Raw genomic sequence first — 16517 nt, forward strand, 5'->3', positions numbered from 1 at the left:
CTATACTATTTTGAGACCCCCCCCTCTGAGTAATGTGTGAGTGTGCCTTTTCCTCACAGCCTCATCAAGAGAAATTGTCCAACTGTGGGGTTTATACTCATCTGATGGGTGAGAAATGGTCTCTCAGTGTAGTGTGAATTTGCATTTCTAACTGATACTTACCGTTTCTCCCTGCCACAGCCCATTCTGAATTTCCCTCACCCTCAGGCTGCTTGCCAAGGGGATGACCCAGACCTTTGTCCATGAGAGATCTGAGCCGTTGGTGGCCTTGTCTTTCTCAGATCACGGATGCCTCAGTTGCCTAGGCAGCGTTATTACTGAGCGCAGAAGCACCAAGATGTGTCCTAGGGAATCTGAGCTCCAGACACTCTCCTTTCTGCCCCACTAAGCGTCCGCAGCCCTGCCTCCTTGTGGCAGTCAGGGTTGATAACATCCTGCCACCATCACAAGCCCATTTTTGCCTTCTGCACCACTGGTATAGAGATCCAAAAGTGATCAGGTGACAGTTATAGCTTCAGGCTACATGGAACCCTCCTGCGTCCTTTGATGAAGAGCTTACCCCTCCCTGGGAACTACGGCTTCTTTCCAACAGAGCCTAAAGTTATAGGAACACAAAGCAAAACTTTTGCAAGTGAGACACTGGAAATGATGGTAAGAGGGGCCACTTCTCCTTCTACACTTGTGTTCCTGGACCCCTGTATTCCAACTGGTGGAGACAGAGCACCACATCACAGCCATTCGTTCAATATACATTGTACAGGACAGCACAGTACAGGAATACACAACCTCCGGGGCCACACTCAACCCCACAAGGAGTCATCCCCAGGCTACCACCCTCACTAAGACTTTCAGGCCAGGTGCTTTCAGGTGACACATTCTATAGGAGGCCCAGTGCATCTCATGGGAATGTGCCCATTGACACACCTTCTCCATCGTGATATGGGGCTGTTAGGGTGAGGCATTAGCCCATTAGCCCATTAGATTGTCAGGAAATCAGGCACACCGTCAGCTCTGTGCTAGTCCTGGCAGAGGCCCTGTAAGCTGGGAAGGCAAACCCATACCCACAGCTAGTTTAAGTTCCTATGAGGAAGAATCACTCCCCCTCCAGTTTAGAAGGGATCTGATGCAATCAACTTGCTTGATCTTCTTGAGGGATGGAGCGGCACTGGGGACTCTGTTGGTGACAAGTTAGATAATCAGCAGAGGCAGCAGCTAGAACAGCCTTGGTGAGCGGCAGCCCATGCCGTTGGGCCAGTGCAGAGCCTCCATCCCTGACGCTATGACTACTCCATTCATGAGTCCATTGCTCCAGCACCGGGGTGGTTAAAGACAGAGGTCGGTTGACATCCGCCTGAGAAGTCATCCCATCCACGAGGCTGTTGAGTACTTCCTCTGAGGTCAATGCTTCCTAGTGAACACTGATGTGAGACATAAACGTCTTCACATTGGTGCCCACCCCGGGAGGCCCCTGCATGCCTCTTCCTTCATCTTCCCATGGTTCTTCTTTCAGGCCCCTGACCAGCCAGCCAGTGATTCACTGCTACTCAGAAAAGAAGCGTCTACCTCTACCTTTGACCACTTCTCACTCCATCAAATGCTCACAACCAAAATCTCTGCCCAGAGCTCTGCCCACTAGGAGGATTTTCCTTCTCTACTGCCTTTTAGGGCCACCACTGCCTAGGGCTTTAGAGTGGCAACAGTCCACTTTCGGCTCACATCAGCCTCCCCATACATGAAGCAGGCCGAGATGTTTTCTTTCCCTATCATCTGGTCATAGGGAAGCCCCCATGAGGCCTTAAGTGTGAGCTGCAGGAGAGGCATCAGTGCAACAGATTACATGACATGGGCCACCTCTGAGCCACCTGCTTGTGTAACTCATTTGTGCCTGTTGGACTTCCTCAGGCCTGAATGTACCATTTCCATCATACGATGGGTTACTACTATGCCTGCCTGACCTTATTATGACTTGATGGACCTAACAATACCCAACTCATGATAGGCAGCTCCTGTCTCATAATCACTTGGTGTCTGTCCCCTGGTCAGCATCTAATGGGGCCCACTGATCCATCATTAGTTGCTTTTTGAATGAATAGTTCCTTGATGCAGAAGGCATGGCCTAGCTAGAGGACTGTGCCATGCATCTCCTACTGGGGCTTGCCAGACACTCCGCCCAGCATCCCTAGCTCATAAGATGTCTCTAACCCTATAGCCAAGTGGCAGAGCAACTTGTCCTGCAGCCTGGTCCTAATGCAGAGGCCTCTTTTCCGCTGGGCCTCACTTGAAATTGCTAGACTTCTAACTACCTGATCAATGGATTGGTGTAGTATTCTCAGTGCGGCATACACTGCCTCCAAAATCCAAAGGACCCATAAAACATGCGTATCTTGCTTATCAATGAGGAGTATAAGGTGTGATAACTTGTTCTTTACCTCAGAAGGGATGTCCCAGCATGCTCAAGACCTAGACCCCCTAAAACCTTCACCTATGTAGTAGGCTCCTGAATCTTTGTGGACTTTATCTCCTCATCCTCTGGCACATACGTGTCTTATGAAGACATTCAGAGTAACCCCATATTTCTGCTTACGAGGTCCAATTAGCATGATATCATCAATATAGTAGACAAGAGTGATGCTCTGAAGTTAAGTCAAGATGACCGAGGTCTTTGCAGACTACACTGTGACCGAGAGCAGAAGAGTTATCATAGTCTTGGGGCATGACCATGAACGAATGACTGCTCTTCCCATAGACACCTGAAATGCTCTTGGTTCCCTTACTAATGGGGATTGAAAAGAACACACTGACAGATCCAACATGATATAGCATGATCCAAATGGTTTTTGCAGATACTAATACAGGTAGACTAAATGGGGGATATAATGGGAGCCACCACCCCTGTATCCTTTAAGTCTTTAAGGGAGACATTAATTTCTGAGACCAAATAAATTGCCAACCTACAGATTCAGGAACTAAATAAGCAGTTCTAGTTTTAAGTTACTAAATTTGGGACACGGCTGTCATGTAGCAAAAGCCGCATTGGATATGCAGGCTGGGAATATAGAAGAGAGATCTGAACAGGGCATAGAGATTTAGGAGTCAGAAGATGGTAACTGAAGCCAAGGCAGTAGGTGAGACTATACTGAGAAATCCTGTAGAGTAAGAACAGCGTGAGATGCCCAAAGTCAACATTGCCAAACTAAGTTCAGTAATTCCTATCTCAGAAAATGGCACCACCAGCTACTCAGGCACCCAAACTGGGTACATCATGCCTTTCATGACCTGACCTCACCAACCTCATCTCTCTCCTTCAGGCGCCTTATACTCCAGCAAAACAGACGTTCTGATGCTCCTCACACGTGCTATGCTCTCTTTCCAACACCATGCCTTTGCCTATGCACTTTCTTCTATCAAGAATATCCTCTCCAGCCCCTTCCTCATATATTTACCTGCCATTTCAACCTCATATGTCACTACTCCTGGGCAGCCTTCCCTAACCATCCCCGACGAGATGTTAGATCCTCCTCATCCCATATCATGGAGCACACATCATGGAGATGATTGCTTTATCTCCGCCAGCCCTTCACATCCTCCCCACCTGCCTCTGTGACCCTGAAGGGCGTGGACTGTGCCTTTACGTTTATTTATAATCAAGAACTTAGAGTGTCTCTCTGGAAACAAATAAATCTAAGCAGGGTCCTGCTTGGCATGAGGAGATTTCAGAATGGCCAGTCTGAGGGAATGACAAGTCTGATTATTTTTTCTCTCTTCTTTCTATAGACTGTATAGCAATCACTGTTGATGGCTAATGTAACACTCATCCTCAAACCACTTTTTCTTTGCCCCCTTAACTACAGAGGTGGGAAAACCTAAATTGTTTTCTCAGGCTCCTTTATATTTAGTGTAGCCAGTATGGTGAAGCAGAGGTCTGCTAGAGGCTTCTGGGAAAGCTTCTGATTTTCTGATCAAAAGGACACGTTAGCTGGCCTCACCCCTATCTCCCATCTTCCTGCCGGGAATATAGATGTGATGCCTGAAACTTCGTCAGCCACCTTGCCATGAGGCAACCGGCCACTACACTAAGGGGGGCAGAGCGAAAAGCCTCCACGAGTCTGAGCCTCTGATGGCATCTTAGAAGCACTGCCCCAGCCTTGGGCTGCCCGCCTCCAGACCTCTCCTCGTGTGAGATAATTAAGTGATCTGATTGTTTAAGACCCTGCTTGTCAGGGGTTCTCTGGCAGAGCAGAAAGCAGTCCTAACAGAGAGAATATACACAGAGCAGCAGGAACTAACTGTCAGAAGAGGGCTCTGAGTCAAGGTCGTGCTGGGACCAGTGTTAAAGATAAACCTATCAATTAAGGAATACAGAGGGTTGCTGTTCTTCAATTCAGCTCCTGGTTCTGTGGGGGAGACTTGGAAACGAGAGATGTAGCCTCTGTTCTTAAAGTGTTTATAGTCAAGTGGGAGGCAGTCTGATGAAATACCACAGTGAACAGCATGCAGTCGAGAGCTGGATTTTTATAAAGCTTGGAGGAGAAGAGGCTCAGCGAAGGGAAGTGGCTCAGAAGGGGAAGGTTTCCTGGAGGCTGAGGGGCTTGAGCCTCAGAAGATGAATGGGATTTGGTGGCATATCATTAGCCCATCCATGACCTCTGCCATGGGGCCGGAGGATGCTGTAGTAGGTAACCTGCTGACAGGCCCCGCCCGGGCGCAGTAGAGACTCATTGAGCCTTGATGCCCTTCTGATTCTCCGTACCAGGTGGTTTAGGAAGATATTTTTCTCCCTCTCAGATTCATTTATTCAACACATAATTTTTGAGCCTTTACTATGGATGAGGAACAGCCTCAGGTGCTACGTTACGGATACAACTGTGAGCAGCACACACACAGTACCTGACCTTGGAGAGCTTCTATTCCAATAAGGGAGGTAACAAATGAAAGGAAAGCTCAGGGCTGGAGGGGGTGGGATTAACAAACAGCCCTGGGCAGCTCCCTTTAGGCCTCTGCCTTCCCAGATTGGTTACACGTCTGGGTTCTTGAGGCCCAAGGGACTCATTAGCCAACCCTGCTTTCTGGAGGAAGTACGGTCCTGGGAGGACACCCGCCAAGGGTGCTGTGCTCAGCCTCGGTGCCCAGGCCAACCCCGTGTTGCTGCAGGCTGCAAGCCACTGCCATCCGTTTCTTTTCTTTCTTTCTTTTCTTTTTTTTTTTTTTGCCAGAACTATCTTATTTATTATAAAGATACACTGTGAAGAACAGACCTGACTGTATACTGAAGCCTGGAATGGTACATGTCAGAATGTACAGTACTACACGTAAAAGTGCCATTCCTTTCCGCCCAGCCAGGCTAATCACCCTGCACCACCGCCCCACCTCCCTTTCTGCATCACATGTACAGCGTGTGCAGAAGCTCAACTTCATACTCCCTCGTTCTTCCTGACGGGCTGTGCCATCGCCCCAGCCAACACACTCTGGCCACACCATCCTGCTCCGCGGGGGAAAGCAGCGATCTCTCATCCTAAGGGGCCCCTCACTTCCTCTTCTCCCTGGGAAGCCCTCCTCCTCATCCAGAGCTGAGTGATCACACCGTTGATCATCCCAAACTGGGCCCCAGTGAAGAGGGAAACGGGGCACCATTGATAATCACAACAGACAACAGGCAAACCAAGGCCTGTGTGGTCTCCTATCCAGAGCCCAACACTAAGGTCTGATGCTCCAGACAGCCTCTTCATCTGTTACCTCACCATTTCCCAAACTGTGTTCTGTGGAATACCTGGGAGATATCAATAGGGCTTCACAAAAACAAAAAGAAACTAAAAATTCCACACTGAAATGATTTTGAGAAACTCTTGAGTTAACCCAAGATTAATATGTATTGGTAAGAATATTGCATGTCATGTCTCCCAAGCCCACTTGACCATGGAATCCTTCTGCAAAGAGCATCTCATGGAAGAAACATATTTTGAGAAATACTGTCCTAGGCAAATGGAATTGTTCCCAGAGTTTGTCTTATCTCTGTCCTAGTGTTTAGTATTAAGATATGAACATCAGGGCTTCCCTGGTGGTGCAGTGGTTGAGAGTCCGCCTGCCGATGCAGGGGACACAGGTTCGTGCCCCGGTCCGGGAAGATCCCACATGCCGCGGAGCGGCTGGGCCCGTGAGCCATGGCCGCTGAGCCTGCGCGTCCGGAGCCTGTGCTCCGCAACGGGAGAGAGGCCACAACAGTGAGAGGCCTGCGTACCGCAAAAAAAAAAAAGATATGAACATCAGGATGGAGACAGGCTTATACCCAGCTGGGTGCCATTTTGCACCAGGATGCTTTTGGTTGCAAGTGACAGATATCAGTAGGTATTGTAGTTTATCACTCTCATAGCAACAACTCCTGAGCTAAGCACTTCCAGCCCAGCCATCGCCTCAAGGTCCCAGGTGTTTTCTATTTCTTCTCCCTGCCATCTTCAGCATGTCGTTTATTTCTTCTTGTGGTCACAGGATGGCTACAGCAACTCCAAGCATAGCATGTAGAAACAAAGACATCCAGCAAAGAGGGCGTGTCCTCCCACATATGCCTTTACCATTTATTCTTAGCAAAGAGAAAGTTTTCCAGATGCCCCATCTCTCTCTCCCTCCCTCCCTCCCTCTCTCTCTCTCTCTCTCTCTCTCTCTCTCTTTCACACACACACACACACACACACACACACACACACACACACACACACACACACACAGACACCTGTAGAAGTCTCCTGCTCAGGTCTCAGTGGCTAAGCAGGGTGACCAACCAACCCAGTCTGCCCAGGACTGACGTGTTTCCTGGGAATCAGCACTACTAGTGCTAAAACCAGGACATTCCTGGGCAACGTGAATGAGTTCATAACTGGGTAGGAATGGACCCTATGACTGCCTAAATCAGTCATTGGATAGGGGAGTGGACTTACCATGATTGGTTTAGACTAATCAGGATTTACACCCTGAGACAAGAGAGGGAGCCAGCTTTCCTGAATGTAGAATGATGAGCACTCAAATAAAACCTACTTCCTTACACTGAGGAAGAGGGGAAAGGCTGTTGGGGAGACAATCAGCAGGGCTGCCTTTTCTCTGAAATGAGATACAGCAATAATTCTCTCCTCCTGATGCTGTGGTAAGGATTAGATATTGAACAGAATGACACATGACAGTGCCTTACATAGAGAACCAATAATAGTATCTTTTTATTAAGCACTTACTGTGTGCCAAGCACTGTGCTAAAGGCATGACATGTGTTGTCACCATACCCACACAACATTCTAGGAGATACGGATGTATTGATAAATCCCATTTTACAGAGGTTCCTGAGACACAAAGAGTTTAAGTGACTTGCCTAAGGTCATACAACTAGAAAGCTGTAGAGCCAGGCCTCAAAGCCAAGTCTGTCTAATACCATAATGACCATCTTAATCTCTCTACCCCACCTCCTCGCAGAATTGTGCACCAAATGTTAATTCCCTTCCCTTTAATCTCCAGCACCTGGCACAGGGCCCAGCATATAGCAAGCACATTTTTTTTTGACTGATTGATTGATTGATTTTTGGCTGAGTTGGGTCTTTGTTGCTGTGTGCAGGCTTTCTCTAGTTGCAGCGAGCAGGGTCTACTCTACGTTGCGGTGCACAGGCTTCTCATTGCGGTGGCTTCTCTTGATGCAGAGCACAGGCTCTAGGCGCGTGGGCTTCAGTAGTTGTAGCACGCAGGCTTCAGTAGCTGTGGCTCATGGGCTCTAGAGCGCAGGCTCAGTAGTTGTGGCGCATGGGCTTTTTTGCTCCAGCATGTGAGATCTTCCCAGACCAGGGCTCAAACCCGTGTCTCCTGCATTGGCAGGCGGATTCTGAACCACTGCGCCACCAGGGAAGCCCAGCAATTGCTCATTAAATAACTTTTGAATGAGTAGATGGTAACAGCTGACATCCCTCAACCATCGGGTTTAACACAGGACTTTTGCCTGAATTTAGGATTTTCTCCTTCAAATCTGATCCTCTTTCAGGGATCCTTCTCCCAGCAAATGGCACTACCATCTATCTGTTTGCACAGCCAGAAAAGTAGGGTAACCATCAACCCATCTCTCTCCCTCCCACACATCATATCCAACCCATCGCCAAGGCTGTCTCTCAAATCTGTGCATTTCTTTCCATCTTCCGTGACCGTGACCCGTGTTACTATCACATTCTCACCTGAACCACTGCAAGAGCTCCCTCACTGTTCTGTCCACAGCACTGAAGCCATCCTAAGGGCTCTTACCTGTGCTGCAGCCAGAGTGGGTGTCTCCATTTCTGACCAGGTAGCGTGCCTACTGAAAACCCTTAATGTTAATTCCTTTGGGGATAAAGCCCAAACTCTCTAACACAGCCTGGCCTCTGCCTGCCTCCTGCGCCTCTTCTTACACACGATCCCCTCTCCCTCTCATACTCTCCCAGCCATACCCTCCACTGACCTTGGTGAAGTCCCTTCTTCTTGTTGTGCTTCCTCCAGCCACGGGGCCTCTCCACACAAGCTGTTCCCTCCCCTCTTTGCCTAGTTAACTCTTACCACCTGATGTCTTAGCCCGGCCTCTCTTCCTTTTGTTAAGACTCCGCTGACCACCATGACCAGGTCAAATCCCCTTGTCAAAGGCTCTTGTAGCAACATCTACTTTTCCCTAATGGCCCAGCTGGCATTGTTACTGTTCTACATTTGCTTGTGAGTTTGTTATGTTACCTCCTCGGGTCCTTGGACTCTTTAATCAATAGAAATTGATAAGAAGCCAGATGAGGAATGCAAGCAAGGCTTTACTGGGACTCATGCTGAGGCACAAGGGAATGAAAACAAGTAACAGGTGCCCTTGCTCGCTCCCGAGGAGGGAGGGCTGGTCCCTTACATGGGTGAGGGTAGCGGCGGATGAGTGGGTCAGGCCAGAGGGGTGGCTTAGGTGGTCTGCCCACCCCCTTGGTGGTGCTGTGTGCAGGGATCACGCGCAGTCCCGAGCCTTTGCTCCTGACACCTCCCAACTGGCAGTTGGTTTGTGGCCTTTTTGTAGCCTGTTGGTTCTAATTGCCTCAACTGCGCATGCGTGTAGTTACTTTTAGTCTTTATGTTTTCTTTGTATTCTGTTGCTTGAAGAGACGTTTATCCAGGTGCAAGCACTTCAGTAAAGGGTCCCAGGCCCCAGCCTATCCCAGTTTGATTGTCTATCCCTCTACAAGCTTGTTGGCCTGTTTCGTTGATCTCTCTGCAGCCTTTCCAATGCCCAGCCAGGGACGGCACATAGTATGTTTTCAACAAATGTGTGTTTAATTAATTAACTAGTTGATTAATCAATAAATTAATGTTTCACCCAGGTTACTGTGAGCTCCCTCGGGGCAGGGACCTGCCTTAAATTTTCTGCACCAACACCACCCCCCAGCAGGCAGCACATGACTGGGCCTGGGGAAGTGTGTACTGACCACTCTGAGTGATGGTGGCCACATGGTTCATGGGGATGGGAGTGTCTGTCAGAAACAACCTGGAAGGGAGTGAGGCAAGCAGGACAGGAAAGGGGAAAGAACTGAGGACAGATGTGGTCTAAGGGGACCCTAGCCTCAGCCCGGTGGGGAAGGAGGTTCTGGAGCATAAATCGTGGATTGTATTGCAGAGCTGTCCCATTTTGAGGCAAGACGGCTAGGCTTTTGTGTGTATGTCCCAGATGGTCTTCAGTGATTAGGTGTCCTGCCAGCTGGCCCCAAGACACCAAAGCTTGAAAATGATGATCAGTTATGTCCCCTCCTCCCTCCAATCCATCTGTGCCCTGTGAGCTGAAGTACCCTGCCCCCTGCCTCACCCACTGTGTTGTTTCCTTGGGCTGCTGTAACAAAATACCGCAAACTGGGAGGCTTCGAACAAAAGAAATGTATTCTCTCGGGGCTCTGGAGGATAGAAGTCTGAAATCACAGGGTTGGCAGGACCGTGCTCTCTCCGAAGGCTCTAGGGGAGGATCTTCCTTGACCCTCTCCTAGCTTCTGTGGTTGCTGGCAATCCTTGGCGCTGCTTGGCTATGGCCGCATCACTCCAATCTCTGCCTCTGTTTTCATGCGGCCATTTTCCTGTGTGTCTCTATGTCCAGATTTCCTTCTTCTCATAAGGACCTCAACTTAACGACATCTGCAAAGACCCTATCTCCAAATAAGGTCATATTCACAGGTACCGAGGGATGGGATGGGACTTGAATATATCTTTTTAAAAAATATTTATTTATTTTTCTTTCTTTCTTTCTTTCTTTGGCTGCATTGGGTCTTAGTTGCGGCACGCGGGATCTCTGTTGAGGCACGTGGGATCTTTCTTTGCGGCAGCCGGGCTTCTCTCTAGGTGTGGCACACAGGCTCCGGAGTGCGTGGTCTCTGTAGTTTGCAGCACGCAGGCTTAGTTGCTCTGCGGCATGTGGGATCTTAGTTCCCCGATCAGGGATTGAACCTGTGTCCCCTGCATTGGAAGGCAGATTCTTTACCACTGGACCACCAGGGAAGTCCAGGGCCTTTAATATATCTTTTGGGGGACACAATTCAATACACTAACCCAGAATGCCACAGTTACCTCTTTCAAACTCTTGAACCTGCCCTTTCTGTATCTGAGACTGAAGCTTTCTTCCTGGGACCACTCCCCTGACCCCTCAGCTTTTGCCAAAAATGAAGCAATGCTCCTCATTCCCAGAAATGCACCCTGATAGAGCCCTGCAATTCCACAGCTGGCAGCTTTGACAGTGGCCAAAGGCTCTCCTGCCTTTTCTCATTTAATCCTCACAACAGCCTCAAGAAGATTTACCATTCTTCCCATTTTATAGACGAGGAAATTGAGACTCAGGGAAGGTAAGTGCCTCACACACAGTCTCACAGCAGGGAACTGGCAGAGCAGAGACTTGATCCAGGTCTGCCTCATGGCAGACACCACATCCTTCACCACCGCACTCTACCGCCTAGCTTCTTCCCTTGGTGGTACATCTGCCAGCCGCCAAGAGGATCCAGGTAAACCCATCCAGCAACTTAGAAGAGTGTCATGAGAAAACTGCTAAAAGATAAGAAAGAACACAGAATTGGGGGCCTGGGCTTGGTTGTTAAGAGGACCTAGGGATAAGGAGTCACAGGTCACATGAAGAGATGAAAACAAGATGTAGTTTGGGGTGACATTTCTTTAGGGAGGAATTTTCCATTGGTGATAGTTTTAAATTCATTTGATGATTGATATAATATAAATTCAGTTATTTTTCTCCGTCCTACTTTTATAGGCCTACTCCTGGTGAATATCCTTTCATATCCTGAAGCCTGCCGGTGTTCTGGAAGCCAGTTTGTTGTTTTTGTTTGTTTGTTTGTTTGTTTCTGCGGTACGCAGGCCTCTCACTGTTGTGGCCTCTCCCGTTGCGGAGCACAGGCTCCGGACGCGCAGGCTCAGCGGCCATGGCTTACGGGCCCAGCCGCTCCGCGGCATGTGGGATCTTCCCGGACCGGGGCAGAAACCCGTGTCCCCTGCCTCGGCAGGCGGACTCTCAACCACTGCGCCACCCGGGAAGCCCAGGGAGCTCACATTTTATTGGGGAAGATGGACCATCACAACTAATGAGATCAGTGCTTCAAGAGAACTGTCAGTTGAGGTTCTTGGCTGTCTACACCATAATCCATACAGGTTTAAGCAGAAGGAGAAGAGAATCAGGCTCAGTGCTACACAGTTAAAGGTCAGGGCCAAAGCAGTCAGCCAAAACACCCATCCACACCAGGGGAATTTTCTAGTGGAAATATCACCACCCTGCCACCTGTTGCTTGGCACCTATGTGAGGTGATGGCTGTTAAAAACTCCTCCACGGATGCCCCTAGAACACCCAGACACCCCCATCACAGATGCTTTCCAGGTGATCTTATCTATCTGCATGCAGACATCAGTGCCCATCATTTCCTTCCACTTCCATGTCTTATCAGGAACACCTTGTGAATTACCTGGTGGTCCAGTGGTTAGGACCCTGTGCTTTCACTGCCGAGGGCCCAGGTTCAATCCATGCTCAGGGAACTAAGATCCCACGAGCCACACAGAGTGGCCAAAAAAAAAAGAGAAAGGAACACCTTCTATGTGGAATCCAGGTTACATGTGAAACCCACGTGGAATGTGGGAAATGTTACTTTCGTTTTCCAGCTTCTATAACACAGGAAAGCAATCCAGAAGGGACTGGGCAACTGGATGTTTGTATCTGAAATTCAGAAAAGATATACAGACCAGTGAGCTGGGACAGATCACAGAGGGTTCCCCCAGGTGCAAAGATTGGTGAGAATGGTGACTCAGACCAGGTACAAGGGTGCTTCCACTTTGGTTCACCACTGAAACAGCAAATGAGCTGACAGTGATAGAGCTAGAAGTGTGACGGTTGCTCCCTGATGCCTTCCTACCTCCACATACAGGTGCACTTGAAGCCTAATGGTCAAAGGAAAGAGTAAGAAACCTGCCAGGGCAGGGGAACCCTGTCTGCCCGTTGGCCCTTCTTTATTCTGTTGGGCTAGAACTCAGCACTCAGGGATCTACTTACTATCATGAAGGGAATTCCCTTCGATGGTAAATCCAGACTTCTATTCTGACATATAGAAGTTCTAAACAATTAAATACTGAACTGTTCTGCATTAAAATGTGTTGACTAAGAGGTAAAATTTAGAGAGAGAAAGTACTTTTTCCTTCTTATCAGCCACCCAACAAAGTGGAAAGTCTTGATTCCAGGTAGGGATGTCTGGTCAGGGACAGATCCTCAGTTATAGATCAGGAGCTAAAGAGAGAGACCACCACTGGTGACCCTTCTCTCCTAAGGAGAGGTGTGAATTTGAACCCCAAGGATGAGAACCTAGTGGTTGATTACAAATATTTTCCCCACCTCTGCATCATTATTTCTTTCTTGTTATCCCAGGATTTCAGTAAAATTTTGTAGGATGTTCTTAGCATGTATTGAATTATGAGAAATGACTTATCTACACTTGATGAGTAGAGGGAATTGAGAAGAGGGAAAATCATCACAGATTCAAGACACATTATGATTCTAAAGCAGGCTAAATACAAAGAAAACCATATCTAAGCATATAGCAATAAAACTGCTGAAAACCACAAAGATAATATCTTAAAAGCAGCCAGAGAAAGAGATGCATTACTTTTGAAGTCACAATAAGACTGATAGCTGACTTCTCATCAGAAACAATGAAAGTCAAAAAGAGAATAGAATGTTATCTTCAAAGTGCTACAAGAAAATACTTCCCTAACCTAGAATTCAATAGCTGCAAAAACATCCTTCAAGAATAAAGGAAAAACAAAGACATTTTCAAACTAACAAAAACCAGGGTAATTCATCATCAGCAGACCTGCTATAAAAGGAATACTGAAAGAGTGTTCATAGATAAAAAGGAATGGTCCTAGATGGAAGCTAGAAGATATGCATCAACAATAGAAGTAAAGATATTCATACAATGAAATACACAAAATATATACATATACAAGAACAGTCATATGGTCATTGTTTCTAGTAGCTAAAACATTAATATCCAAATGTCTGTCAACATTCCTACACGGTGTACTATACTGCAATGAAAGTTACAAAATAGACTTACACTCCCATCAAAGATGGAGTAATAAAGACCAAATTTACCCTCCTACCTGAAATAACAACAACAAAATGACAAAATGTAGGAAATAAAGGTTTTCAAGGCATTGGTTATCAGGCAATGTTTGGGATCTTAAGAGGCAGAGAACACATGTAAACCCTACCATTGCCCACACTGCCTGGAGAGAGTTTCCAGGCCACCATGCAGGCAGGATGAACCAGATGAAGCCTGGAAGGCCCCCTGGGTTGAGGAGATGGAGCTGTGAGTCTGAAGAGGCTAGTTGGCTAGAGTTTACAGGGCAGAGTGCCAGAGATGAAAGAGCTGCAGAGAGAGAGAATTCTGGAGATTTTCAGAGGGTCTCCCTCATTGTTCAGCTGAGTTTTGATCAATGCATGCATTGGAGTCCTGACTCTGCCACTTTCTGTCAATCAACACGCCTGTTTTGAGCACCTACTATGTGCCAAACACTGAGGAGGGATGTGGGAAACCAGAGCTGAGGCAGACCTGTTCCCGCCCTTATCAGGCTCCCAGTCTAACTGAGGAGAGAAACCACATGCACCCAGCAGGCACACACCACCCAAGGAGTCTAAGCTGAGAGCCAGAGGAATGCTTCAGGGCAGATGTGAAGAGAAAAGAGGGTCCACTGTTCTAACCCACACCATCCCCTCCCTGACCCTGATCCCAGCACTGGATGGATGTGGGGACATAGTGATGTGGGAGACCAGCTCCCCAGGTCTAGCCTGCAGTGTGAGTTCTAGGTGGGACCTGAGGAAGCAAAGACTGCCATCCCTGGGAAAGGGGGAGAACCTTGGGCCAGGAAGTGGGAGCTGGTGCCCATCCTTGCTCTGCCTCTAGATCTTTGTGCAGACTTTCCGGGTCTCAGTTTCCTCATCTGACCCTGGGGAGGCTAAGCTCCTTTTACTCTGAAGGAGGTTCCCACCAGCTGAGCTTCTGGGCCTCAGTTTCTCTTGACCACAAAGGGGACAATAATCCCTGTCCATCCTTGGGAGAGCCTCCCAATCAAGAGATTGTTCTTTTCCTCCAGCTACTGCCAAGAGGAGATGAAGAAGCCCCAGGAGTTTGTGCAGAAGTGAGGGGACAGGCAATGATTGACTGTCCAAGGCAACAGGGGTGAGGCAAGTGCTTTCTGCTGACCCAGCATCTCGCTTATATCTCTCCCCAACTCCCCCCACCCCATTGCACCCCAGACTATTCCATGCTTCCTGCTTCCCGCTCAGTCCTGTGGTTTCTCCAGGGATGATTTAGGAATGGAGAGTGGCAGCCATCTTGTCAGGAAGTTGCAACACCTCCGTCCTCACATCTACCCCGCCAATCTTCAGACTTGGTGTACTTCACGTCCTGTACGGACCCATCCTATTATGCCCTCAGAGAACAATGTGGCTGTGCCGTCTCTGAGCAGATTTCACTCACACAAACTCCCTGGAACATGGTGGCCTCCCAGCACACCCTCCTGTACCCTGAAGGCCTCGCCTTCCAGAGAACTCATCACCCCAGTGAGAGAGTGGACAGGAGTGAGGTTAGCCCCCATCACACCCCTCCCCTTCACATGCCCTTCTCAGACCTCCAGAGAGGTCAGGACAGCAAGGGTTGGGCGCCACCTGCTGGCCACGAGCTGCACTACAGGCCACCATCCTCTTCACCCCTTTTCTCGTGCCCCACCCTCTCTGGCAACTCAGGCTGATCCCAGACCCTTCTCTGGGGCCCCAACCAACTTGCTCACCACCCCTACCCACCACAGTCCTGCGGAGGCAGATGGTGACCCTGCCCTCCTGAATCTCCTTCCTCCATCTGGAGAAAGAGCCCTTGGAGAGGAGTCAGGCTCACACCAACCCTGGCCGATTACTTAACCTCCTGAACCTCAAGCTTCTTGGCTACAGAATGAGACTAATAGTATCTACGCCACAGAATCGTGAGGTTTCTGCCCTGCAAACCAGTTCATCTGTACCGGTTTGCAGGGCAGAAATAGAGACACAGATGTAAAGAACAAACGTATGGACACCAAGGGGGGGAAAGTGGTGGGGGTGGGGGTGGGATGAATTGGGAGATTGGGATTGACATGTATACACTAATATGTATAAAAAGGATGACTAATAAGAACCTGCTGTATAAAAAAATTAATTAAATTAAAAAAAATAAAAGAATCGTGAGGTTTCATGTAAAATGAAACCATTAAGTTGGGAGGGCAGGGCAGCCACTAGAAGCCCTGGGGCTAAGCCTTGGGTTCTCTAACCTGGTGAGGGCTGCCCGTGGCTCTGCAGATGCATGGCCCTCCTCCCATCTATCCTCCCACCCCCTCCTCCCGCCCCCTCCCCAGGCAGCCCCAAACAGCTGCCCCGCCCATCTTCCCAGGGAGCTCACCCTCCTGCTAGAGGCTCCACCCAACACCCAGTTGCCGGTGAAGGTGGTGCTGAAAAGCTGCCCGGGGCTGCTCACGAGCCGGTTCGTTTCCCAGCTCATTTTCCAGGGCACTTCCCAGTCCGCCCTCTGCCCTCGCCCCCATCCAATTGGTCCAATGCGTCTTGAATTCCTCCTCCCTCGCCTCGCCCAGGGCACGGAGCATCGCCCTAGAATGATCCCTGCCCAACCTCTCCCGCCCAGTCCTTGCTCTGTCCTCCTGCTGGAGCTTCTAAAATGCTTGTCTGAGCCACTCCCCACTGAAAACCTTTCCCTGGCTCCCCGCTGCCCACAAAATCAAGCCGAACTCCACAGCCTGGCATTCATGGCCCTCCCTGATCTGGCCTTGGCTCCCCCTCCAAGTCTCCATTCCCTGTGTGCCAGCCACTCCACTCCCCTTCTCCGTGCATTTGTAGGAGCAGGTCCTTCTCCCAGGGGTGCCCAACCCCCTTTGCCCGCAGGAAAATGCCTGCTCATCTTCCAAACCTTGCTGTTCTTCTCAGGCCCCTG

The sequence above is a fragment of the Globicephala melas genome, chromosome 8 (assembly GCF_963455315.2).
Source record: "Globicephala melas chromosome 8, mGloMel1.2, whole genome shotgun sequence".
NCBI lineage: Eukaryota > Metazoa > Chordata > Mammalia > Artiodactyla > Delphinidae > Globicephala > Globicephala melas.